Consider the following 27,948-nt stretch of genomic DNA (forward strand, 5'->3'; position numbering starts at 1 on the left):
GTATGGTTGGCGAGAAGGTGAAAAGGTCAAGTGGCCTTTACGTTTTTTAGGGAACCTCATCCATGGGTGGGATGAGGCTTTCTAAAGCTGATACTAATTAACTAAAACCTTTTTTTTCAAAATAAAAACATGTCCCATCTATGTGAAACAGTCACACGAGGGGACATGGTTCATTAAATTTTTAATGTCTTTATTTTTTTTTTATAAAGTGCTTCAATCTCCCTGAGGCAGCTCCGGGCGCTAGACCCGACTCTCCCTCCTCCCCCTGCCCACACAGGCCGCACTCTCAGCGCTACCGTTCACAATCCATGCAGGCGGGCCTTAATTGGTGTGAAATCGCGGTGTGGAGCCAATCACGGGCAGCAGTCGGCTCTCCGACCACTCCCGCCAAGACCACCTGACAAATGTAAAATTCTGGCCATATATTTCATCTACTCAATGAAATGTCAGACTGCCTACTTTATTCAAAACATGGGCCAGGGATTGCCCAATTGGAGATTCCGATCCCATCAGTGATCATTTGGAAGGCACATGTCATCCTGTCTACACTGTGGTCATAATAGGGTACATCTAGAGAGGTTAAAAATTTAAAATTCTCGAAGAATTTGAGGAATACCTTGATTTTATCAAGACAGCAAGGCAATGGGCCAGGGCAGCTTGGCTATAAAGCCATGCAGACAACTGCAGATTGGAAAACCAGAGTAGCTGCAGAAATCAGAGGACAATCCAATCAACAGGTCTGACTGAAGTGAAATTCCCCAAGCGGCTGTATCTCTAATCTCCAGGTTTGGGCTGTGTTTACTTTCAAAAGGATTAAACAACAGGCTGAATCTGAACAATGGGCTTGAAACAATCCCAATTCTTCGACGCCTTAAATTAACATGTAACCTATACTCAACCCAGATACACCCTTTCCCTACGTGAGAAGTTGTACAGGAGATGTCACCTGGAGAATGAAGCAACCTTCCACATATACAAAAACCCTAACTTGTTCAAGCATGAAAGTTTTAACAGGCACAATGAGATCCTAGAAAAAACTGAACAGGTATGTGATGGACGTCACATGTTGTGCTAAGTCAGTTGACGCTCTCTCTGGAAACACATCATATTTCAAAGAGGAGAAAAGATGGCATGTGTCAATCTGACAATCCAATACAAAGACACCAACCAGTCCTTGGAGAGAGTTTGGAATGAGAAACAGGTGAAATACCAAAACCTGGAATCAGAAATTGATAAGCTGCCTGGATACCAAATTCCTCGACTTGGTCATCAGCACCAGAGTTAAATAGCTAAAGAAAAGCAACATGTTAATGGCATTCGTAAAGATTAATTGTAACCCAGATTTTGCTTGCCAAAATTCTAGGCTGTCAAATCAGTTAACTTTAGAGGTCCTCAAATGTTTTTGGACAATTGAGTTTATTTATAATTTTTACTTGTTAGTATATTGCCATCTATTGTATAATTACAATTTTATTCTATAAACACTGTTGTTACACTATTGTTAATACTGTTGTTGTTTAACTCTAGGTATATTGCTGCACGGCCACGAATAAAGCAACAAAACACCCCAGATGACATGGGTAAGACAGCTAATAAATGCCATATAATCACTTCACATCTGGCTTGATTCCAATCCTATGCTGTGGGTGAACTTTAACTCTTGGTGATGCTTTGCGGCCCTTTTCATTTTCTTCCCATTACAAGGTCCTTCTCTTTTCCAGTCTTTTCCATGCCTCATTCCCACCATATCCCCCACTTCATGGAGCTGCCAAGGAACCAAAAAAAAGAGATCCTCCTGTGAAGACAGATGGCACAAAACTCAGAAATAAGAAACAGTGAGGAGGACGGTAACATTTAACAGATTTCAGAATGACAGATAGACTGATGAAATGGGCAACACATGGCAGATGACGTTTTGCACAGCTAAGTTTGAAATGATTCATTTTGGTAGGAAGAATGAGGACAGGCAATCAAAACTAAATGGTACAATTTTAAAGGGGGCTGGGTGCAGGAAAAGAGAGACCTGGAATTTCCGAACACAATGGTGGCAAGATATTTTTTAAAAAAGAGCATAAAACAGAGAGTACAAAAGCAAGGAAGTTATGCTTACCCTTTATAAATCACTGGCTAGGTCACAGCTGGAATATTGGGCGGAATTTTACAGCCTCATTATGGCGGGGGCTGGGCCGTAATATTCGGAGAGCAATTCAAAAGTCCATTGACTTCGGCAGGACTGGAAAACCCAGTCATCATAAAATTCCGCCCCTTGTGTTCAATTATGAGCATCACAGTTTTGCATGGAAGTCAAGGCCTCATAAAGTATGCAGAGGAGGGTCAGGAGAATTGTACTAGTGATGAGACTTCAGTTACATGGAGAGGCAAGAGAAGCTGAGGCTGCTCTTGGAGCTGAGGAGGTGAAAGGGTTAATAGAGGTGTTCAAAATCAGAAAGGGTTTTGGAAATGCGAACTGGTGGAGGCAATTTCAGTGTGCTGTTTCTATTTTTTTTCATGAAGCCTTGAAATCCATTCTTTTAACATTGTTGGGAAGTGTATTACATTCTTGTGATGTCAATAAACATATTTTGAAAGCATTTATCAGAATGGTCAAATGACTGAAAAACTGCTGTTACTCAGTAAATTTTGTTAGGCTGGGCTGCCCAAGTGTTATCTAATGTCACAGTTTCACTACATAACCTAATTCAAGCGAAAGAGCAAGATAATTAATCTTCCACATAGATACAATGCTGATGACAGTCAATGCCTGTACAGAATGGATAATGCATCATTGCATTTTAAAAAGGTCTCAAGTTACGGATGTTATAGCTTCACACGTACATAAATGCTTTTGTTCTGGGAAAACCATTCTATCGAAACCCCTTTGCAATGCATGTTCGCTTAACTTGAATAACAACTTATCAAGGCTTAATTTTCATATTATTCTGCAACAGTTTATATATCAAATGTTGCCAGCTCCATAGGAAATGATGTATGTGCCTGTTGGCACACTACTAACTTTCTAAGCACTGAGATATTGACTCATTTCCATTACATTAAACTTACCATGCAAGTACAAACTTCTTTGTAGACTACCATAACATTCAGAATCACCCTCTCACATATGTGCTTTCAACCAGCCTTGTGTTTATCTGAAGGGAAGGTGGAAGCTGATCAGATTATGTGCCATTGTGGTATACATTATGCTCCATCCCCGTATATAGTTAACCTCTGTAATACATTTTCAAACAGTGAGTAGTGCAGGTCCATACTACCAGTCATCACTTTATCCAAAATGAAACATTTTTTTTCAAATGGTTACTGACAGCTAGGGTTCACACTTGGACCTCTTCCCCCTCCCTCTTGCTCTTTCCCAGTTTTCACTCTATGATAGAAGCCAGTGAGGCCATCTGGTGACAATTTCCCTCTAAAGGAATTCCAAATCCCTTGGGAATCAATGGTCAAATGTTTCATCTGAAACAAATTTTCTAGAAATGTTCAACGAATCAATAACCAATATGAAGCCGGTCACTACAGCTCTAGGGGGTGCTCCAGGCTCATTAATCCAGCTTTTCTTTGTATTTTGCTGAAGCTTCGGGTTATCTGTAGGTTAGAGAGAGTGAGAGTCTCCCATTCTACAGACAGTGGTGCTGAGGATATTACATGCAGTGCAATTACAATCAAGTACATTTCACCCTTGCTGCAAGATGAATATTGATCTAGTTAGGCAATATGGCTGAACTGGACTTCATCAGAAGAAAATATTTGTTTTGGAAATACAGTAATACCTCCACACTCCACATCTACCACATGCCACTAGTTGGTTTAATCTGTGTAAAGCTGCATAACTTTCTTTGGCAAGTAGCTTGGTTCGTTGTTGAGTGGCCGATCTCTCTCGCATTCCTCTCCCTCTCCGTCTCTCTCTATCTCTCTCTCTATCTGTCTGTCTGTCTTACCCTTTTGCTCTGTCAAGTGTGTGTGCGTACATATACATACACTAACACTCTCACTCTCAATTTTTTCTCTCCTTTCCATTTGCAAATTATGGGATTCTCTTTGGAGTTACCTTTAAATTGTATCTTTTAAATTTTTGGCAAACTGATTGCTTAAGATGGGCAGCTTCACAATTCCAGTGATGCATCACACTTTTTCTATATTCAACTAAAACAGTATTTGAATGGTGATAGCAATTGCATTTCTCAGTTGTTACATAGTGCAGGCACAGCTATCAGTTTCCAATGACTTCTTTTGGGAATCTGTAATTTCTCATGGTTCTGGCCAGTTTGGCAGGTGTACCATTGCTGGGTTGCAGGGTATATTTTGAACAGAAATTCCATGGTTCTGGGAGTAAGGGAAGAAGGGAGGAATTCTTTAACCCCTTGACAGTATTTGGTATCTAATACATATAAACTGTAAATAAATCTAGCACAGGATGGTTTTGGCCTTCAAGTGGTAAACCCTGATCTCTTGGTGTGTTTCTAGTTTGTATTCTGGTCTGCCTTGGGACTTCTTGTTTTAATCCCTTTTGATTGTGGTGGTTGAAAAGCCCAGGCATTTCTTTTGTGCCAGCTCTAACGTTCTTGCTACTTGCAGTGAAGTAGTTTGTAGTTGGGCTGAACAGACTGTTGAAGACGGCTTGTAAAGTGAAATTAACTCTCTGAGATCGGAGGAAGTTTGATTACAGTCCAAATTTTCTGCTCTATGTCAGCAATAAAAGCTTCTGTAAAAGGATAATGCTGATTTATACTCTGATGCTAAATGTAATGAATTGGACAGAGGAACCAATGTTTGGTTTTTAATGCAGTGCAAGGAACTTTTCGAGTTATCAAAGGACTACCCTCTACAAAACTCAGGAATTATTTGTTCCCCAAAAATTGTTTAAAAATAGATTACAAATGGAAACAATTTTTTTAAAGTATTTGCAGTGATTAGAGCAGAGTTGCAAAATATAATTCAGTTTTATTAATGCTGAGTTTATTAGTCAGCAATAGTTAAAGTTTTCAATATGTTAAACTGGAAAAGCAACAGGATGTGTTGATTTGTGTTGCCGATTGCCCTATCATGCTGCCAGATTTAATCCCTTAGCGGATACCTTACATTGATCAAAAATCTTTTATTACGCCACTAAGCTCTTGTTTCTCTGAAGTTTTGCTTTAACTTCTTCTATTGTGCTATAACCGAGTTATTAAAGTTGATAGCGTTTTCCTTGACCTCGCACGTTCTTTATCAGCACAAGACCACAGCAATGGGAAGTTTTAATAATGGTTATAAAAGGTCTTGTAAAAATCAGTTGAAATAAGGATGTACAGTTTGCACAAACACTGCACTGTTAACCTTACAGTTAGTGCACCGATGCACGGATATTAACATGACAGCTGAAGTAATGAATGGAAGAGGGGAGTGACTCAGGTTGCCATCCTTGATTCTCACAACTTGTTTCTGACCGCATTGCTACATGGACATCCCTGTGAAGGCTAGGTATAGGGAGGAGATGAAGAGGAAAAAATATCTGATGCAGTCTGGAGTTGCTAATGATGATTTTAACAGTTGCAAAGGTGGAGGTGTGAGAAAATCATTATTTGCTTCCTTTAGGGCCAGGAAAGTTACGGGGCAGCAGAATGCTAGACGGCAAAGGAAGAGAATAAAAAGCTAAATAAAAGCCTGGCCCCTACTAATATGTGGTGGCATACTGTTTTTGAGTGCTCTTGTCATGCTTGTCGCAAACAAACCCCAATGCTCAATTGTTCATGTTGCCATTTGATTCTTGTATCCTTTATAGTCATCCCTTACTGGGAAAATGAAACAAATTGGCAGAAAGTTCAAGATTGTTGAGGAGCTCCTTGCTGTCTCCCATGCTGTCATGTCTGGCTACTGAAAAGGATGTGGGGGTAGAAATCTGGGCCCAGATCTCCTGAGGAGTGGCGATCATCATTTGATAGCTGTTCCCCTCGAACATTCCCCTGACTCGGCACTGTTCTGCAGGAACCTTCCAGACCTGGCTTTCCCAGAAATATGGAGCACAGTGTCCCTTGGACAGCTTCATTATAGCGGAGAAGAGTTGGGGGAAGACAGAACATGCCCTCTTTTTACAGAACTAACTGCCATATGGTAAGATCAAAGCTCCAGTTTGAATGTTCGTTAATGAGTGAATGGGTTGGGTGGTAGGATGGAGAGGTGGGTACGTGGGTGGGTGGCAGATGGGTCAGGAAGGTAGTCAGGTCAGGGGTAGGCGGGTCAGGTCATGGGTAGGGAAGGGTAGTCGGTAGGGTCAGTGTGACTGATTGGGGTGGAGTGAGTTGGTTCTGTCGTTGCCCAAGTGTTAGACTAAATTTTGTCCAATATTTCCTGGGTAACTATTCAGGTAAGTACATCAGAACCGTCCAAAGTCTCTGACTCTAATTCAGAGTTGGACACGTGTGGAGGGTCCTGGGGAGCTGGAAAATTGCCCATCGGAAATTGAAACTTCCTGGGCAAATCCCTGATAAGTCAGCACGTCAGGACTTCCACAAGGTTCCAAGGTGCACCCCAGTCATACATCCAGCCTCCAATGATCTGGAGACCCAAAGATTTGGGCCTACGTGGCGCAGTGTGTTCACTGACTTCTATTTGGATGGAGGGTGGTTTGCATTGTAAGTACCACTGGGCTATGAGATCCAACCATGGACAGTGAGGTAAAACCATTGTAAAAACAATACATTCAACAAAATTTTAATAACTATAAATAACCCTCTCATGTACAATTGTATAGAAGCAGGTATTGGAAGCTTCAGTTTGCTTTAGGAAGAGCAACAAGAAATAGATACCAACTTGAATCTCAATTTTTTCCATTTTTATTGTGCATTTTTCACACTTTATTTCGTCTCCCTGTAAGAAATTGCCCAGCTTCTACTTGGAATCGCACACAAGAGACTCTTGTCCCCCTTGGCCAAACTCTGACACTCTTTGAACCAGTGCACCATACCATCAACACACCAAAATATCCTCATTCAATACTGTCCTTCTGGTGGATAACGCTTTAGTCTTCTACTTGAATTTCACAGCCTTGTCTTGATTCTGCAAGACAAATGGAAAATGTTGGAAGCACTCAGCAATCCATCAGCATCTGTAGCGAGAGCAGACAAGCTAATGTTTAAGATGTAGACCCTTCACCTGAAGTTGATTAGATTCTGCTTGATCAGTGTGAAAACCATCTGACCCTAGAGTACATGACAGCAAGGGTTAACTAAACTATAAAAAGTGTGGTGTATGATGTCATCAGTATTTCCCACCTCACCCCCCTGGTTTTTCAATGAATTAGTCATTAGAAGTTTCTAGTAGCGTTGAGTACATTTAATTAGTTTGGAATTTGGATTAACTGTGCCTGGGAGCTTTCATCTAATTCTGTGAAACATTACCTTCCCTGGTTAACAGAAGTGATCTAACTGGTAAACAATTTGAAATGATTCAAAACGTCAGTTGCCAAAGTCATAATCTAGTTATAGTGTGCTACCGATGATTCAAAAGCCATTTGAAACAGGAATGACCTGGTAATTGTGCTGCAATTTGAAGGCAATTGGCTAAAATCTCAGTAACTTCAAATCATAGCCAGTGCATTTGGGATGGTTATTGTCCAAATCTCATCCAGATTGTCTCATGAAAGATCCCACCTGAAGAGCAAAATCTGATGTAGCTTGGATTACTCATGCTCACCTTGGGTGGATACCCAACCACCGTTTCACAATTATTCATTCTCTTTATTGCAAAAGAATCAGATTGGATCAGACTGGTTGTAATCTGCAACTTGTTAGCTTGAGTTGAACTTAACTCTTTGCAGAGTACAGTGGCATTCCTTTTCCATGAGCAAAAACAGTGATGTCCCATTACCTTTTCATTCACCTATGTGGACCATGACCACTCCGAGCTTACTGCACAACCCAGTAACCAACCTTCCATAACTCATCAGTTTCCCCTTTATTTCCATGACAGTCCTCCCCAGACCCTTCTTGTTGATCAGGCCCACCTTCTGCTTCCTTGTTTTCTTGACATCTTCCCAACTCAACTGTTGACCACTGCTGATCATAGTTGTGGGGAGGACATCATGTGAAATTTGAAACTCACTGCAGCATTGAGCAGGACAGTGTGTGAACACCATTGGGTTGAACTAAGGCTGGCATTGATTGGACGATGTGATTGGAAGTAGCTCAAAATTAACACCTTTAGTCTGGCAGATACTGAGTCACAAATAATTCTGGCTACCCTCTTGAGCTCCACTCTGTGTAAACTCCAAAGCCATCCGGAGCTCCTCTAACTGCTACCTATCGCTCAATCTTTGCCTAGCTTCCTTGCCCTCTCTCCCCCAGCTCTTGGCTTTTTGAGCCATTTGCTGCTTTGCACTGCAAAACCTTCCTGCCCCCACACCCCACTACCCATCCCAATCTGATCTGCTAGCTTTGGTAGGGCATTCATCCATCTTATCCAAACAGTCTGGAATTTTCTCCTTGAAACTCTTATATCTTTCCATTCCTTAAAGCCCATCTCTTCAATGGTTCCGTCAATCTGGTCTCTTGCACTAGTGTTGTCTTGGTACCAGCCTGGAATTGTAAATGTTACTGTGGAACTTGAGGAAACCAATTACCCTTTAAAAAACATATATTTAGGCTATAACTAAGAAAGGTTATACTTTGGTTTGAGGTATTTACTTTGTAAAATGTTAAGTGGCTGTAAAACTGAGAATAGAGCCGATCTGTTTGCATATGCTCCATGTTTCACTGCAAGGTGGAGATAAATGAAAGCAGCAAGTTATCTCCAACTAAAGCAGGTTTAAGAAAACTTGACTTTGCTGTGGTAGGTGCTTCTTATTATTTTAATCAACGGGGAGGCAGTGGCATAGTGCTATTGTCACTGACTAGAGACCTGGGTTCAGATCCCACCTTGGCAGATGGTGAAGTTTGAATTCAATAAAAATCTGGAATTAAAAGTCAGATGACGACCATGAAACCATTGCTGATTGCTGTAAAAACCTATCTGGTTCACTAATGTCCTTCAGGAAAGGAAATCTGCGTTCGTAACTGGTCTGGCCTGCATGTGATTCCAGACCCACAGCAATGTGGTTGACTCTTAAATGCCATCTGAACAAGGGCATTCATGGGATGTGGCCCATCTCTAATCGAATTAAAAAAAAATTGAAGTAGGCTGTTGTGTTGCAACAGACATAATGGATTACTTTTTTAATTGAAAGATGAGACATTTAAAACATAATCTTTGATCTTGTCATCACATTGGGATCCTTCTTGCTTCTCTAGCATGTTTCAATGAAACAACCAAAATTAGGAGCTCAGCAGAGTGGAAAGTGTCCTACTGCAGTGTACAACTGTAAATCGACACTCTGAACTATACAGTGCAGCAACTTCAAATCCATAAAGCAGAAGGATGATATTGGTAATCTGTTTCAGTGTTGCTCCATGTTTTTTTCCCGGTTCTCTAACAGAACCAACACAAAGTTGACATACTCCAGGGAACTGTTGAATAATAATGTGACGTCCTAGTGTTGGATGGCGTTGGGGGAAATTAAGTTTGCCCTTCCAGACACCTCCTGTATGGTTAATTCACTAGTTCAGTAGACAAGGATGACCTCAGCTGTGTTTACATTTGTTGTAGATACCAGTTATTGGGACGTGCTTTGGTGGTGGCTGTTTCCTCTGTGTCATTTGTGGGCCAGAATTGGTTTGTTATGTCTAGTGTAGGTTGTTTAAAAATAGTTTTTGAGCATTGCATTGAAATTGTAGCTCAGAAACAGGCCATTCAGCCCAACTGGTTTATACCAGTACACCAGTCTCTTCCTGCTCTATTTCAACTAACCCTAGCTGACAGCAACCAAAATCCTGCTCAAAGAATTAAATCAGGCTGCATCAAAGTTGTTACATTTTTGGATTTCTGTGTTAGAGGGCTGATGCAACTTTCAGCAATAGCACAAAATAGGTGGCTGTGGCATGGTTTTCTACTCTGTTTCATTCTGCCCTGTTCCCTTTTCCAAACTGGATGAAGTACATAACAAGCAGCCAACCTGCAATTGTGGGGTTAAAATTAGCCTGTCAATATTTTCCTCTGGCTTAGTGTCACTGATTACAAACAGCTAATAAATAAATGAATTGAACATAATAGGATAAATGGTTTCTCTGTAGTGATCCCAATCTTTAATATTCTGCTCGAAATGGTGAAAGCAATAAAAATATTTCTCTTGTACCAACCTACAATACAAAACCAACCCTTCAACCATGATCAGTTACTTCTTACTCGCTCTTGCAAGCTCGATGGCCTTGAGCTATTTTTTGAGGTGATCCAATATAGTCATGGCTCCAAAATCTGTTGGAAGATAAGCCAGAACAAAGCAAAAAAAAAAAAATCTATGGGGTGGAAATTCCTTCAGGCTTATTTTTTTCTCAATTGGGAGGCCGGAAGTGAGGCTGAAATTGAGCTTCAAGCCTCATTAGTGTTCTTTGGGGAAGATAGCCTTGCCTGTTGTGCCTACACATACAACCCACCCATTAAGATGAATGTCAGTGCTTGACTCATGGCAGTGCCCTTTTTTGGTGGCAGCCAATTGTGAAGCCTCCCATCCACGACAACATCTGAAAAACTGCCTATCGTGCGCAGGGAAGTCCAATTCACCTAAGGAGTCCTAAATTAGATTCCCCGCCTCATAGTATCGGGTTGAACCTACTTTGGCCACAGGACCTTGGTCCTCAAAATTAGCCCTCATTAGGCCTGTTTAATTTTTTTTGACCCTGTAAAACAAATGCAGCAAGATCCAATTTCTATAACAAAAACAGAATTAGCTGGAAAAACTCAGCAGGTCTGGCAGCATCGGCGGAGAAGAAAAGAGTTGACGTTTTGAGTCCTCATGACCCTTCAACAGAACTAGGTGAATCCAAGGAGAGGGGTGAAATATAAGCTGGTTTAAGGTGGGGGGGTGGTTGGGTGGGGGGAGGGAAGTGGAGGAGGGGTTGTGGTTGTAGGGACAAGCAAGCAGTGATAGGAGTAGATAATCAAAAGATGTCCCAGACAAAAGAACAAAAGAACACAGAGGTGTTGAAGTTGGTGATATTATCTAAATGAATGTGCTAATTAAGAATGGATGGTAGGGCACTCAAGGTATAGCTCTAGTGGGGGTGGGGGGGCATAAAAGATTTAAAAATAATGGAAATAGGTGGGAAAAGAAAAATCTATATAAATTATTGGAAAAAAACAAAAGGAAGGGGGAAGAAACAGAAAGGGGGTGGGGATGGAGGAGGGAGGTCAAGTTTTTGAATTCAATATTCAGTCTGGAAGGCTGTAAAGTGCCTAGTCGGAAGATGAGGTGCTGTTCCTCCAGTTTGCATTGGGCTTCACTGGAACAATGCAGCAAACCAAGGACAGACATGTGGGCAAGAGAGCAGGGTGGAGTGTTAAAATGGCAAGCGACAGGGAGGTTTGGGTCATTCTTGCGGACAGACCGCAGGTGTTCTGCAAAGCGGTCGCCCAGTTTACGTTTGGTCTCTCCAATGTAGAGGAGACCGCACTGGGAGCAACGAATGCAGTAGACTAAGTTGGGGGAAATGCAAGTGAAATGCTGCTTCACTTGAAAGGAGTGTTTGGGCCCTTGGACGGTGATCCAATTTCTACCCTAATATCTCTTGTAGCTACAATTAGCTGCTTGAACATTCTCAAACTAGCTAAGATATTGTCTAGCACCCTCTGAAGCTGAAGGCTTGTAATTAGAGGACATTTAGACATACCAGCTTTCAGAGATGCTGGGGTGATATAAATGGTTCTCCGTTCAGTGGGCATTGGTATCTTAAGTCCTCTCTTGTTTCACAGGAGCAATGTATATATACCTAGGTGCTCATGAAAGGGAATGGCTTACAATCTTATTGGATAATTCTCTGCAGCACAAGGAATCAGCTGACCTCACCATGACTGCTGCATTCATTTTTGTCACACTGGGAAATAATTAATGTGCGAAATGGGATGCCAAGGGTTGTCTGTAAAGAGAACATTTTTTTTTGCAACTAAAAGTTGTAACGTTTTTTCAAGTTTGTATAAAATGCCTCAGGTAATCATGTTTTTACCACATCTTGCTTGTTAAATTCAATCACATTAATTTGACTCCTTAGGACACAAGTAGCTTGCTGTTCTGTAATGAGGCAAATTGGGAGGTGAATTTGTACCCAATCATAATGGTGTTGAGGCAGGATTGGGAGAGTTGCAGAACAGAAGCCAGATGTTTTTACTTAGAATGGACGCAGCCTCCTGTGAACAACTTTGTCTACATTACTGCTTCTGAGACTTTCACTTCATATCATAGTCAGAATCTTTTCGGGCAGTACCCCTAAAGTTGGGACAAAAGTATTCAACACAAAAAAAACACCTAATTAAACAAAGATTTTCAAATTAAAATCAATATTCTGACTTATTTTCTTTAAAAAAAGGCATGGATGATGAAACTGTCTCCAAAGGAGCAATCCATGTTTTAAACCACAATTTTGTCTGAATGTGTCTCACAAAATGACATCATTTAGAATGACAGAACAAGCTATGAAATGGTTATTTGTTAAACAGGAAACCTTTCTGTGTGCCTCCTCCCTAACCACAGTGTTCATATCCAGATCTTTTCATACCTGTGGGCAGGTCTCATTCGCAGTGACCACTTTCAAAGACTGGTTCTGAGCACATCAACATGACTGCTGAGACCCTTGTACTTTTAACAACTGCCATTTTTCAAACATCAAATCATTTCCTTCCATCCTCCCTCCACCCTTTGGAAACCTGCACCTTCATCAGCTGGTCAGTCGACATGTATGAAAAGCAAGATTTTGATCATTTTTTTTAACCCCAATTTCTATTGGAAATGTCTTTGACCCTGATTTTAATGTACGTGATGCCTTAAACCTGAGCGCAAATGTGACGTAATCATATAATCCTACAGCACAGGAGACCATTCAGCCCATTATGCCTGTGTTAGCTCTTTGGGAGAACTATTCAATTAATCCCACTCCACTGTCCTTTCTCCATAGTTTTGCAAATTTAGATCCTTCGAACATTTATCAAATTCCCTTGTGGAATTTACCATTTAATCTGCTTCCGCCATCTTTTCAGGCAGTGAATTCCAGGTGATAATATTTTACTGCATGTTTTAAAAATAATCTCCCCTCTCGTTCTTTTGCAATGATTTTAAATTTGCAATCTCCAGATTGCTGACAGTCCTGCTACTGTAAACAGTTTCTCCTACTTTATTTTATCAAAACCCATCATAATTTTGAACATCTCTGTTAAATCTGCCCTTAGAGCAGAGGTTACGAAGAACAATCCCAGCTTCTCTAGTCTCGCCACACAGTTGAAATTGGTACCATTCTAGTAAATCTCCTCTGCACCTTCTCCAAGGACTTGGCATCCTTTCTAAAGTGATGCCCACAATTGATGCCCAGAGTGGGACACCATACTCCAGCTGAGGCCTAACCAGCGATTTATAAGGGTTTAGCACAACTTCCTAATGGACTCAGAAATTGGGCAGCAATCAGCTGCACTTGATTGCTGTCCACTTTATGCATTGTCTGATTTCTAGGTCAGCTCTGGGGTGAACGTTAGAACACCTGTCGGCATATGGCGAGATCCATTAGAATGTCAGCAAGGCAATAATACAATTTTGTTTCCATGACTCTAATTCCTGCATCCTCCCCCCAAGTCCATGTGTATTTGTTCAACTCAGGTGGCAGGTTCAAATCATACTTTTTTTTAATGAGCTCAGCAACTCATAACAGGTAGGGTTCTGAACATTTATTTTACTACAAGCAGTGTTTTGCTGTAAATTAAAACCATCTTGTATCCCAGTGATTTCTGGAGATCGTTAGTAAAAGCAAGCTACTTTTCATGGTTGAAGGCTGGTTTCTGCTTGGAGTATCACTATATTTGGCCTACTAGGACAAAGGAAAAAGAAGGAAGTGGGGCTCCACTCAAGAGACAATGGGCGTGAATTCCGGCTGTATTATGGAAGCCCCTTTCGCTGGGGCGTGCTGTGATGCTATCTGCTTTGGGTGCTTCAGGGAGAAGGGAACCTGTGTGGGCGACCCCAGCATGCACCAGAAGCCTCAGCAGGAGCGCTGTTCTGATGTCACCCAGCCCTAACTGCTGATGTGATGCCAGATTGTCTCACTTGGACCCCACAGGTCCAGACAACAAATTCGTCAGTCAGTCCACAAAGGGTGATGTGCTTAACCATAGCTGAACAGCTGGAGGTAGGTGTAAGGCTGACATCATTGCAAAATGTGCGAGGGGGGTGGTGGAGTATGTGACTGTTAGGCCTGAGGCCTGAGTGCTAGTATGTGCTCCTGGGTGAGTGATGGGGTGTGGTACAGAGGGTAGGCTGAGAGATGGGTGGTCTGGCGTGATGTTAGGAAGCGTCATTTGAAGATGCAATCACTGACCTTGATCATGCTGTACGAGGCCACTAAATTTTTTGCGGTACCGCTTCCAGGCTCCCAGGGCCAGACTCCAGGCATTGGCCTCCCTTGCCAACTGCTCCTACTCCCTTGGAGGCTGCTGTGTGAGGGCTTCCTGCCCCACTGTGGAAACATGGCCTCTTTCCTTGACTCCTCTTTGGTTATAGTGCCTTGTCACTAAATTTTGCAGCCCTCTCACTTGCCTGGTGTGCCATTTTTGCGAAGTCTGGTGTTCCAAAATCATTGTCAGCCTTCATTTCGGTAGTGCAGCTTCTTTTTAAGTGTGCCTTTAAGAGCTGGAGGCCAGCTGGACTATGTACTAACCTAGTATGATGTTAGGTCCGCCCCCCACCCCCCCCCCCCCATCAACCATTGTGCAACCAGGCAGCTAGCAGCATGATAGATGCCCAGCCCTGTGCTCAACCATGGTAATGAGCTACCAGCGTGACATTTATGTGCTGACGACTTCTAACACAACTGGTGTGGGCGAGTCGCGAACTGTGATCCTCACGCTCAAAAAGCAGGGTGAGCCCATTCTTAGCCCAATACACGAGATGAAGATTGCTCACATTAACACAAACCATTTGTGCACTTCGGTGATGACAAATGAATTAGAAGGTTTGCATCTGTTCAAGGCGATAGTGAAATATTGTGCTACCTCCTGCATGGGCACGCTGCCAACCTCAGGGCAAGCGTGGCCTACTGCCCATGACAGGTAAAGGCCGCAGACTCAGAGCATTTCTGTTTCTGGCTCCTTTTCAAGTTGCCAGGGAACCACCATAGGAAACCTTCAAGGTGGAGCTAGATTGAGGGGAGGCAGTAGTATCGATTATTCCCCACTAAAGGTCCTCAACTACTGATCCCTGCTGCTGTGGACCGAGGGTTGGTGGAGATTGGGTGATTTTATCAATCCAAAGAAACAATCTACAAAAAATGAGCTGGCTTAAGTTATAGATAGCTGTGGAAAATTTGCCAACTAATTAAGGAGGAACTGAGTGCAAAATTTCACAAGATTTTTAATTAAACAATGAGCTTTTTCAGGTAGGTGGCATGTTTCAAGACAAACAGCAATGCTATTGTGTTGACCTGTACACATTAGGCATTTTAAAAAACATTAAAAGTAACAAGTCTGCACAACATTCTGTTTTGCATAGCTCAGCTTTGTCATAAAGTTCAAAGTATTTTTTTATTACATTTGGCCTCCTATAACAGAAGTTGTACAGCAGAAATCAGCTACCACCTTTATTTATGAGTCAATAAACGTTGCTTTGAAGTAGTTTAACATTCCTTTTCCAACAATATACCTGTCAATTCCTGGTCAGTTTTGCCAACTCCAAAGTAAACAAAATCAATTAGTAGTGTGTACTTGTACTATCTGAAGCGTCAGTACTTTGGTAAGGAGATTAATATGATTGAATTTTATAAAACTTTCACAAAAAAATGGTAGGCCCAATAAGATTACTGAGACACAGATGAGGGAACAAATTTCATTTTGGCAATGACCTATAGAAGGTAGAGGGACTGGGATTGGAGGGAGAGAATGAGTACCTTGGGTTGAAAGTTGAATTGCTTGGGTTTTCCCAATGGTTCATATCCAAAGGATTTCTCTCATGGCTTGGCTTGGCCTTGTTCAATCCCAGATGCAGATACACTCGAAGCTGCATTTCTGAGATTAGACAGCAGAGTGCGAGATTTGGACTGTATGCTGAAGGAGGCCCCTAATCAGTTTGGACTAAGAGCAGTTTTGAAAGCGTGCTAGTTTAGGAGGTGATATCATGTGCAAATGTATCAATTTGTTGGAAAATACAGCACTCTTAATCAACTGCATTGTGAATCTCCTAATACTCTACTTTCTTACAACTGATTTCCATCAGCGTGTGGTCATGTATTTCAAAGCAAACTAACCATCCAGCTCAGTTCCAACCTCATGGACAATTTGTATGTACTGCCAAATGTTTGTTGATGATTATACATAATTGGTTGTATATAAAAATGCAGAGAAGGAAAGCACAGAATAAATAAGCTATACCTTTAAATCCCTATGATATAACATGATTTGGACCTCATTTTTTTTCTGTCATATTTGAAAATCTACAGCTATACAACATCCCCATGCTTATTTTACTTGAATTTTGGAGTCCCTTGTTAATATTAGGAAAATGCATCGGTTTCTCACCTGGTGGTCAGTGGGGGTGGTACCATTCATCTCCCTCTCCCCTAACAAGGAAGCGAAAAGTCAGCCAGAAATTATTGCTCCCGTCCAGTGGTGAAGATACATTAGCCATGCCCACTTTGCAAAAGGGGGCAGCCGATTGCAGTCTCTGTGTGGACCTGGGCTCTCCTCAATCTCGCACATGGCCCCAATTTAAAATAGGATCATTGCTGGAAAGTGTGCACGTCAGGTCAGCCTTGATTTGGGATGTTCTGTGGTAGCTGATGCCTCCCTGATGGAATAGCTCAACTACACTTGCTGTTCACAATCACACACAAAATTTGACCACTTGGTTGAGTTACTTTGCTGCATTATCGGCAACCTGCAAAGAAGGGTAAAAGAACCAGGGCCAACCCTTTAAGCTGAATTAAACTTTCTAATTCATCTCAGGACACCCGATTCATTTTGTTCCATTAAGGGCGCTATATAAATGCAAGACGGTGTTGTTGAGATGATGTGTTGACAGTTTGAAGTCACTGTGATGCCAAGGATTCCAATGTCAAGAAGCCGTCTCATTACACAATAAGAAGTTGAAAAATCCAAAGCACCTTTTGCTCCCTGAAATTCAAACTTAAAGCATATTTAGTCTCTACTTTTGCACACCTGGCTAACAATGGAATTCCAGATTAAGTAACAGAATGCTTTCATCCTTTGTTTTATGATTCAGTAGCAAATGTGTTTGCTGCAACTGCAAACTGAAGGGAAAATATGAACCAACTTCTGCAGCTGTGGTCTGAAGCTGAAGGGTATTCCAACAGTACTGTACGCTGTGAAATTTCATGAGTTAGAAGGTAAATCTACAATGATTAGAAGGGGGGGGGGGGTAAAGGGACTACTGTCTCTTAAATTAGGGCAGTTCCACCTTTTTACTCATCTCATGGTTTATGTGGTTTCACTTGATTCAACATTCCAAAGCCCCAATATGTTGCCTCATGAAATTGGCTGGAAATGTTACTGAGACTGTATTGGCAATACATATTACATAGGGAAATGTCTAACTGAGAACCTGGCCAAGTGTGCAGCTAGGTGTGGTTAACACAGTGTAATAACTTGTCATGGGCTGTGACTTTTGGCTTGTTTCCATAAAGGTGTGGGCAGCTCACGTCAGCAGATGCAGTAAATTTGATTGATTTCTGGTCTCCAGTTCTCCTCCCTCAGGAGTTAGTGTGTCGGCTGAGGGGATAGTCAAACAATAGATATGCACCTTTGGCCTATCATTTCATTCTGTTTAAATAGTCACTACTCATCGATAGTTCCTTTTTTATCTCATGTATGTTCAAGCATTTTAACAAGAATGGTATTAAGTGAGGGTGGGCTGGATGCAAAAGCTCAATAACTTCCATAAAGCAAACCACTACATCCCACCACCCCACCCTCCCACCACCCCCAACATAAATCATATCAAAAATACAAGACAGGCGGGCTACATGTATTTCTTTAAAAAGACTGATTTCAGCTGAAGATCCACAAACTATTTAAGGGATTTCAGAGCTAAAGTTAGAAGACAGGACCCAGGTCCCTAGAGTGTTCCACTGTACAAACTTGTCAGCTCTTCAGTTCTGGTCCCTTGTGTATCCTTGACCTTTATCTGTTACATTAGCAGCAGCACCTTCAGGTAGCTAGGCATTGAGATCTAGAATTCCCTCCCTAATCCTCTTTGTCTCCCTCCCCTTCCCTCTAAGAAGCCTCTTCAAACCCACCTTATTGACCAAACTTTGAAGAAATACTCCTCTTCTCTCCAACAGGATTTCCGTTTGTCTCTTTTGCCCTGTTCTCACCTTCACTGCTTTCCATTTTGCTCCCGGTGTTCGACAGGGTGTTTACCAAAACTCGCTTTCACAACCATATTTCCTTCCTCAGCGACTGTCTCTGTCTCTGACTTACCCCATGTGGATTTCAACTGAAGTTCCATCGCTCATGTTTAAAATCCACCCAGGATTACAGGTATCTCTGGGATGTACAACATTCCTCTGACTGCTGCTCTTTCCGCATCCTGAGATCCACGCTCAGTGCCATGCGTCGCCATATGAACACACTCAACCTCTCTCTCCAGCAGCATCGGTTCACCCTATCTCAAAGCTGCCCTTGTCCCCAGTTTCATTTTGCCTGTAGTTTCATCTGATGCCTTAACAAGAAGTCAGACTTGCTATGTTTTTCCAGCATTTTCTGTTTTTATTTCAGGTTTCTAGCATGTGCAGCATTTTGCTTTTTTATCTTATTGACCAAACATTTGATTACCTATCCCAATATCTCCTTGTGTATCTGGGTCTCAGATTTTGTTTCCTGTGAAGTACTTTGGGGCTATATTAAATACTAGTGTAGATTATAGAATTTTAGAATCTCAAGCATTGAAGTAGGCCATTCAGCCCACTGTACCTGTGCCGGCTCTTTTGAAAGAGCTATCTGATGAGTCCCACTCCCTCTCTCTTTCCCCATAGCCCTGCAATTTTATTCCCCTTCAAGTATTTTTCTTTTGAAGGTTGCTATGAAATATGCTTCCATCACTCTTTCAAGCAATGCATTTAAAATTATTACAATTCTTTGGGTAAAAAAATTGTCTATTGCGTCACCTGTCTCTGATGGTGAGGGGTGCCCACATAAAAATCATCTCCACAGAGATATATAGCAGGGTACTAAACACCTGTGGAGAAATACATGCAGGCTTATGGAAAGCTAAGAGTAATTGTACAGTCCTGACACTCCCATCAGTTCCATAATTTCCAACATATTACCAGCTGGGTTCCTGAATTCAAACTATTTTTCGATGGATCATAGGAAGCAGCAGGCACAGGAGGCATTGAAGAATGAGGGACCTGTTTTAGGAATTGTACCTTATCCACTAGCTCGGCTGTCTAGTGGAAATCAGTTGGCATTTGTTGGCATTTTACAAAAGATATCTGTTTGAGAGCCACATTTTTAAGCCTATAAGGGATGATCAGAATCGCTTTCGATTGTAGATCTTTAGAAGGACTCTGGGATCAATATATTATCACTGACATTTTCAGCCAGTTTCATGAGATAGTTAGAATAGGGTGTTGGGACTCATTAACGAAGTAAACCACATAAACCATGGGATTACTAAAATGCAAAACTCCTATAATTGCTTTAAAACAAATGGCGATATTTTTAACCCAGTAGATATTGAATGGTCTTTCCAGCTATCAAAATAGACTGGAAAAACATAGTGGATCTGTCAGCATCTGTAAAAAGAAAAGATAGATTAACCTTTTGGGTTATTGTTTCCTGTTTGTGGAATATATCATCTGTGTCAGCAATGTCCAAACTATAGGCCATATGGTGGCTTTGCCAATGAAGCCCAGGAAAGTAGGTTCAATTTGTATTTGTAATCCTTGCTCAACAACCTATCCCGTTTAGAATTTCGTGCACCTGAAGGTTTCAAGTGGATCATTTTTTTTATAGCATTGTTCATAATGTCAAGAGCTGTTTCTATCTACAGCCTGAGACATATGCAAATGAATAGGAACTTTGATTTATTCTTTATATGTAGCCGAAGAGGCTCCATTATGTGTGTCTAAGTGGCCCATGAAAAGAGAGAGTTTGGACACTTTTTATTTATGAAAGTTGTCAATGTTTCATTGACATTTAATTAAAATTGGGATAATGCACTGTCTGTAGATTGCTTAATTGCAATATCTGATGAGCCCGAGCTTATGAGGTTGTTGATGCTGGTGTGGGCAATCTTCCTGCAGTTCTCAACAGGTTACAGCTGTAGTGCCCCTTGGGAAAATTTGTTTGCAAGGCCAGGGTTGAGCGATGCTGCATTTAATTTGCTCTGTCTTGAAGGATTTTCAAATGACAGGTAGGAAATTGAGTTCCAAAGCTGTGCATTGTGTTTAGAAAACCTAGTGTTGATCAATGCATGAGAAGCAGGGGAACTGCAAAGTAGAGATATACGGTGTGTATATAAATTAAAATCCATGAATCAGCTCTGAACTTGTATACAAGAAAATATATTTGAAGTGAAGTTTTGATAAGTAATAACTTTGCTGAATGCATTGGGTACAAACCCATAGGGGGATTACTGGGGAGGAAGGATAATTATAGCAGCGTGTCAAAAGCTTGGTCACCTGATTTGAGTTGAACTGTATCTTAAATTTCAGTGTTTGCTGTTTCTCCGATTTAAATCTGAAATGAAACCTCAGGAGAAAAGCGTAAGGTCAAATATCTGTACTGTCATCACATTAAATAATATCCGGCACATGTGAGACTGGTGATGATCAATGCATTTGGATCATTCTTAGGCACCAAGCACAGCATTAATGTTAACCAGGCCTACACCATGAGGGCCAACCATAAGACCTTTCTATTAAATATTTTTGATCTGGTTAAAAATATACATTCTGCACACGGTTGCTCCTTTGGAATGCAGCGTTTAGTTTTTCAAAGTGTTTCTAGCTGAAATATTTCCTGAATTGTTTTATAAAAAACAATCAAAATGTCTGTGAAGATGTTAACAAAGCAATATTATATGCAGCGCTGAGGGCAAAATGAATGGCTCTTAAAGAATGGAAGGTTCGATTTGAACCTACCTTAGAATTACTTGCAAAGAGTCCAATGCTGCTTCAGTGGAGCTGTTGAATGAATGGGCATGTTGAAATTGTGGCCAACAGACAGACGTAAGAGGTCAGTAGTTGTGCGTTTTCACTGAGATTGACTGAAACTTCCCATCCAATTGTCTGGCGTCAGACGTTACCAAAAGGAATGAGTTGGTGTCTGAATACGATCAAAAAGAAGACAAACCTGATCCAAACACACAATTCCAGCTTGCCAGACTCACCTTCCCTGTATAACGATTCACTTAAACCTGCTGATGCATCATGATTCACTGGTATGCGGAGGGAAGAGCTAATAGTACTGGTACGACCTCGTGGCTAAATTCACCGGGATTTTCCGGCCCCTCCCGCTGGCGGGATCTTCCGGTCTTGCCGAAGTGAACGGAGATTTGAACGGCTCGCCGCTCCCGTCGCGGAGGAACCTGGCGCACGGGGGCTGGAAAATCCTGGCCACTGACGTATGCGCTAATCTTCATTATTATTTTTGATGTACCATTTATAGATACTGAAATAATCTTCCGATGAACAATATTAATAGCTGTTGTTTCAGGTAATCGAAAGGACCCATTCTTCCCCCACCATTTTGTACGTATTTAGTGCTATTTATGGGTTGGTTTGCAATCTGCACAGCTGCTGCCAATGTAAATATGTTGAACTGTGTTGGCGTTTAAGAATGTAATGCGTCAAAACAGTGTTCTAAACCAAAATGGGTGGACGACAACCTCGTTGCTGGTGAGTGAGAAATGGCTGGCTGGTTGCGCTGTTTTTTAAAAAAAATAGGATGGGAGCTATCTGTTAGGTAAAATACCTTTTCCCCCTTTCAGGGCAGAGGTTCCTGTTGAGTAGAATAGGCCTGCATGCACAGCAGCTGTCAAATCCCACTTGAGTGCCTGAGCCTAGGAGAAGGCTGCCTCATTGAAATCTCAATGCCAGGCGCAAGCGCCATTGGATGCATCTTGGAAGCCCATCAAATGAGGAAAGAGAGGGATGCTGGCTGAGACTGGCTGCTCTAGGTGGCAGTGGGTGAGTGGATGAGGCGTCAGCACCTTGACCTAACCTTTGGTCCTTTGCCTGCACTTCTGTTGGACTTAGGGTGGGACTGTGCCAGAAAGCTGTGGATATTTAGCCCCACTATGTTTTCGGGACTGTCCATTCATATTGAATATTTGGGGGTAACCTGCTGCCTGATATTCTAGATAACCTGGAAATGTGAGGACCCCTTTAATTTTGTCTGATCTTTATTTTCCAATGTCCAGTACATGCTATTTCATTTCTTTTACATATGTAACATCCAGATAAAATGATCAAAGACCCTGACCAGAGAGAAGATTTCAAAGCTTTAGAAAAAAACAAGTTGCTGAAATAATGGGTGGTGCTATTCATTTTGAAAGTCTTTCCTGATGAAAGATGACTAGTCTTACTGTTTCCACAGAAGGGAATTTTCCCTGGCTGAGCAAAAGGCTGGGACTGTGACGTATGACTTGCAGGTGCAGATTTTGATCTCAAGCTGTCATATAAAATCCTTGTTATGTTGTCTGTGTTGAACCGTGCTGGCACAGCCTTGGGGAGAGCTGGGCATGCCTGTGTTTAGGGGCAGACACAGACCTTTATTTCTTCCCTGCCAGTGCCTTTTTTTTTTTCCCCTTTCGGTTTGGCTGAGTGCGTAAGCAGCAGCAGCAGCACCTCAAAGCTTTCTGAAATACTTTACTTCGCTTGGTACGATACCCAGGAGGCCCAAAGGGCTCCCTGGACAGGAAACCCAGACCCATAATGCTGTGGGAGATGGCACTATGGAGACTGCAGGCCCTCCTAGTGGGGCGGGCGCCAGCTTCGGGCTGCTAGTGCCCCCCCCCGCCACGGCCACCATTGCACTGGAAGGTTCCAACTGGTGCTGTCATGACATCAAACAGTTTTGCCGGCTGATTTAATTTTTATTCTTTCGTGGGATGCGGGCATCACTGGCAAGGCCAGCACTTATTGCCCACCCTGAATTGCTCTTGAGCTGAATGGCTTGGAAGGCCATTTCAGAGGGCAGTTTAGAGTCGACCGTATTGCTGAGCATCTGGAGCCATATGGGTAGGCCAGACCAGCTAAGGATGGCAGATTTCCTTCCCTAAAGGACACTTGTGAACCAGATGGGTTTTTTTTTTACAACAAACGATAGTTTCATGGTCACCAATACTAAGACTAGACAGACTAATATTTGATGGACCGTTTACAAATTTGGTTCTCGCAGGTCCATTCAATATATTCATTGCCAGTCACCAAAGAGCATACGTTCAGCTGCAAGAGGGGCCCAGCACTGATGGTATTTAAATTGCCAGGTGTCCAACTTGCAGGTGAGGTAATTTTGAATAACCTCTGCTATTGCAAAGCCTCTGGAAGTACTGTGGAGTTTTTGAGAAGGGTGTTTGTGGACTTGGCAGAGAGTGTTGCTACATGCTCACCGTGAAGGCAGAGGATTTGGTGATCAATCCACACAAAGGCTCCCACAGGTATGGGGTCCGCAGTTGCAATCCCTCTGCATCTGCAACACGACAGAGAGAGGAAACAGAAACTTCAGAGAGGGAAAGTTCCAAGTGATACTCTCTGCCAATTTGGAGCTGGACTCCTCTGTACTTCTTGACAGTAATAGGCAGCTGTCTGGCAGGCCAGTCTCTGCACCCAGCATCTCTCTGTGCATGCCCATCAACATTCTTCAGTATTCCGCACCACCAAGGTCCTTATCGGAGCCCCTTGTAGCAGGACTCGTCTCCAACCTCACTTTCCAATCAGCTGGTTCACAGACTACCTTTGCTCCTCTATAGCCCACTCGTGTCTGTGCAGCTGCCCTTGTTTCTCACCGGTTCTGCTCACTCCTGTTATGGGTCATCTTGTGCTGAATGAGAGAGAGAATACAATGCCACTGAGTGTGGCCTACTGTGTTTTGGTAAATAGCTGGCAGCATGTGGAAGCAGCTGAAGCTGGATGTGCAATTGGCATCATTGCCATGTGTGTGAGGGTGAGGTGAACTATTTTATATGTAAGTCCTGAGTGCTAGAGGCTGCTGCTGGTTGAGTGATGGGGTTGCAGTGCATTGAGCAATGAGAGAGGCTGATGAAGTAGTGGGTTGGAGATGTCATATGAAGATGCATTCACTAACCTTGACCGCCAATTAAACCTCTGTGGCACTCTTGCCATGTCCTTGGGATAGACCCCTGACATTGACCTGCCTGGCCACTTGCTCCCACTTGGTTGGGAGGGTGTTCCTTGAGGACCTATTGGACCCCTGTGAGAACATGGTTCTTTCCTCCTGTCTATCTCCACCACTAAAGCCTCCAGCCACATCTGTCACTCTCGGAATCCTCTCTCTCTTTCCCCTGGCGTTCCATTTTTTTTTAGCTCCTACACGCAGCCAGTGTCAGTACAGGCAGCAACCCTCCCATTGAGTCCAGCTCCTTTTAGGAGAGGCAGGCTACCTTTAAGAGGAGCAGGCAGCCTACGCCATGTTCTTTCTGTGAATGCTGCATGGCCCCCTGTTGAGCACTAAGGCAATCAATAGCGTGGTCCTCACTCAATGTTGCATCAGGTAAATAAGGAGACAGCACCAAGTTTGTGTGCTGTCTACCTCCATGTCAACAGGTATGGGCAGGTCGCAGGCCATGACCCCTGCACCCACAACATGGCGCAAACCAGTTTTTATCCCCCTGAGTATGTGTATGCCTAACTTAACACCGCAGTAAGTAATACTCTACAGTGTGGTGATGCCAAACTTTGTGACATGGCTTTCCCAAATCATTAAGGGAAAGGTAAGGGATTAATGAGCTGCAAATTTATTCGGGAACTATTAGCTATCCAATAGGATAAGTGATATTTTTAACATGCACCTTCATAACTGCTGCCTATAATACTACCAAATGGTTAGCTCCATTTGCCTAATGTAGCTGGCTAGCTATGATAAATCTGAACATTACAAATAGTGACTGTACTCACACTGCTTACATCAACTTGGTTGGCCATAATCTGAATAGATTTTGTGCTTGTAGGCAATATATGCTCTTTATTGCCATTGAAAGGATTGCACATTGTTGCGGCACTATTTTAATAGATAACGTGTTAAATTCCATTAATTTTCTATCTCTTAAATGTCAGAAGATTAACCGATTCATTGCATTTGACTTTTCCAGTGCCCTTCTGAATCAGCGGGCAGAATTTTTCACCCGTTGGGCAGGCACGCGCACCCGACCCGAACGAGTGTAAAATGACACGCGATGATGTCGGGAGAGCATCCCAAAGTCATTGCGTGCACACACGTGATATTTTGGTCAGCAGGCGCGCGTGGGAGTTGGCAGCACGCCCGCCGACAATTAAAAAGCCTATTAAGGCCATTAACAATCCAATTGATTTCAATCTTTTGCTGCCTGTTGAACCTTATGGTTGGCGGGCAGGCGAAAAGGCCAGGTGGCCTTTGCATTTTTTGGGAACCCTCGTCCGCGGGCAGGATGAGGTTTCAATCTGTCATTTAAAGAAAAGTAGCAGCTCTGTGCCTCAGGGAGCTTTTCCAGCGTGCACATGTGCGCATGCACAAATTTGCACGCTTGCTGTCCTTCCCCCACCCCCCACCCCCACCCCACCCTCCAGACAGGCAACGCCGTGCGTCTTAATTAGCCTGCCAGCGTGAAGCCAAGGTCTGGCCCTGATTGCGGGTGGCGGTCAGCTTCCTGACAGTTCCCGCCCACCCCCGCCGAGCCAACCCGACGAGGGCAAAATTCTGCCTACTGTTCCCGCAAATTACAGTAGAATTGGCCCAAATGCAGAAAATTGGCCTCGCTGCATCTTTCAATGGGTGGAACTTGCCCTGCAATCCTTTCCAAGTTTCAGTAATTAATCATTGTAGCCACACTAATATCCCAGTGGATTATGGCCAAGCTATGACAATGATGTCATTGACAAATATAATGGTGATAGTAATGGCATTAGTTGTTGCTCTAAAGCTATGGCCCTGCAAACCTCTTGCCTGTGTTTCTTTCTGGTTGATGTAGTTGCCTCAACCATTATCCAATGTAACTTATACGGGAAACACATTTTTTTCGAAGCTGACGTGACCCCTTTGTCATTTGAATTCAAAAGTCTTACTTTGATGTCCGATAAAGAAAACAAAGTCCAAAATTTGGTTCAAGGATTTACTCATAATCCAGGAAATCCAGGCCCTCGAAATAACCAGATCTGCCAAGAACTCATGGACCTGTAGAAATATGTCTATGCATTAATTGATGGATTAAGTGCCACCTGTATAAGTGCGGAGGAAGTCCCAAGGTTTGCACCTGCAGTGTTCTACTGTAGCTAACAACTGAATCTCCGCATTAGTGACAAGCACCTTGTGGAGATCCATGGCGCAGTGCAGTCACTACTCCATAACAGCTTTGCGTCAGCTCCAGGATCTCAAAGAGAATAACCGGGAATTTTATGTATATGTGTGGAAGGAATTGGCTATGTTTCTGTTTGCTACCTAATATATTGAAGTCTCACACATGGGGAACACTCCCAAGACTAGAAAGAAAAGAAAATAGCAAGGTTAAAGCACTTTTTGAAACCTATAAGTCAATGCAGCATGTGGGAATGCAACCCGAGAATGTGACCCACACCTGAAGCTCTGCAATTTCTTTATCTTCTCATCCAAGTTCATGTGGTTGCTCGGTGACTGGGAGGAAGTCTCTGTCAGGTTTCACTCCACCAGTGACCTTTTTATCTAAATCTCTGTCCATCTGACTTTCATCTTTTTGACTTTGAGCCAGGGCCTTTGAGTCAACTGTAACTTTTTCAGCTTCAGGGTCAGTGAATGTCTTTGAACATTTGCCCTGCTCATATTTCTAAGCTGTTAAGGAATGTCAGAATCCAAAGTGAGGGATCAGCTGTTTAAATAGAGAATGAGACAATCCTAATCTAATTAAAAATATATGTAAAATCATCACCTTGTCAACCTATCTCACTGCAATATTTTAAAAATTAACCCTATTGTCGCTTCTGGGGAATAGGCTGACTGTGAAATGTTTTATCAGGCCCATCTGTAATTTGGAATGACCAAAATTCTCCTGGGCCAGTCAGGCAGCCTTTTTAATGTTTTTGTTTGAGTCCAATTCTGTGCAACTCATGAGTTACAGATATTCAGGGCAAATGGATTGCAGGTCGTTTGTTGCTGTCGTGCATAATATTCAGCACAAACTGATAGGATGTTCTGCTCTGGTTCACAAAACAAAAATGTTGATTATGCCTCTGTGACCTGCCTTGTGTCAAAGGTTCTATATAAATGTGAGTTGGCTATCGATTCGTTTTCCGACTTTTGCTGGCATTTTTACTTCAATTCTCGGATTGAAAATCCTAACTGGAAAAGCTGCTCCCATAACACACAGGCTTTCTCACCCTCAAAATGGAGCATTGTTCTGGCCGCACATCCAAGAGTGACGCAGGAAGAAAGGAAAAGACTGGCATCTTTTATGCTGTCAGATATGCAAAATACTGATGTCGAAGTCCTCATGAATCCTGTCAGAGAATTTGTCTTTTCTACTTTTCATTCTGCTTTTTAAAAAAGTTCCAAATAACTTCCTTTTTATATATATGAAAAAAAAACTACTGAGAGACCCACAACGGAAAGCTGCAACTATTCCCTGACAGATTTCCATCTCTCCCAGGACCCTGAAGAATTGCTGGAAACTTTTAAGTATGTCACTGAACAGAA

General features: G+C 42.4%; 1 long non-coding RNA gene across 1 annotated transcript in view; it reads left to right on the forward strand.

Annotated features, from left to right (window-relative positions):
- Positions 1-27,948, forward strand: part of LOC121293573 — a 219,728-nt gene that overhangs the window by 163,805 nt on the left and 27,975 nt on the right. Inside the window, exon 2 of the long non-coding RNA XR_005946561.1 lies at positions 1,528-1,580. This is a non-coding gene — a long non-coding RNA (uncharacterized LOC121293573). The remainder of the gene's footprint in view (positions 1-1,527; positions 1,581-27,948) is intronic.

This window comes from Carcharodon carcharias, chromosome 22 (assembly GCF_017639515.1).
Source record: "Carcharodon carcharias isolate sCarCar2 chromosome 22, sCarCar2.pri, whole genome shotgun sequence".
Lineage (NCBI taxonomy): Eukaryota > Metazoa > Chordata > Chondrichthyes > Lamniformes > Lamnidae > Carcharodon > Carcharodon carcharias.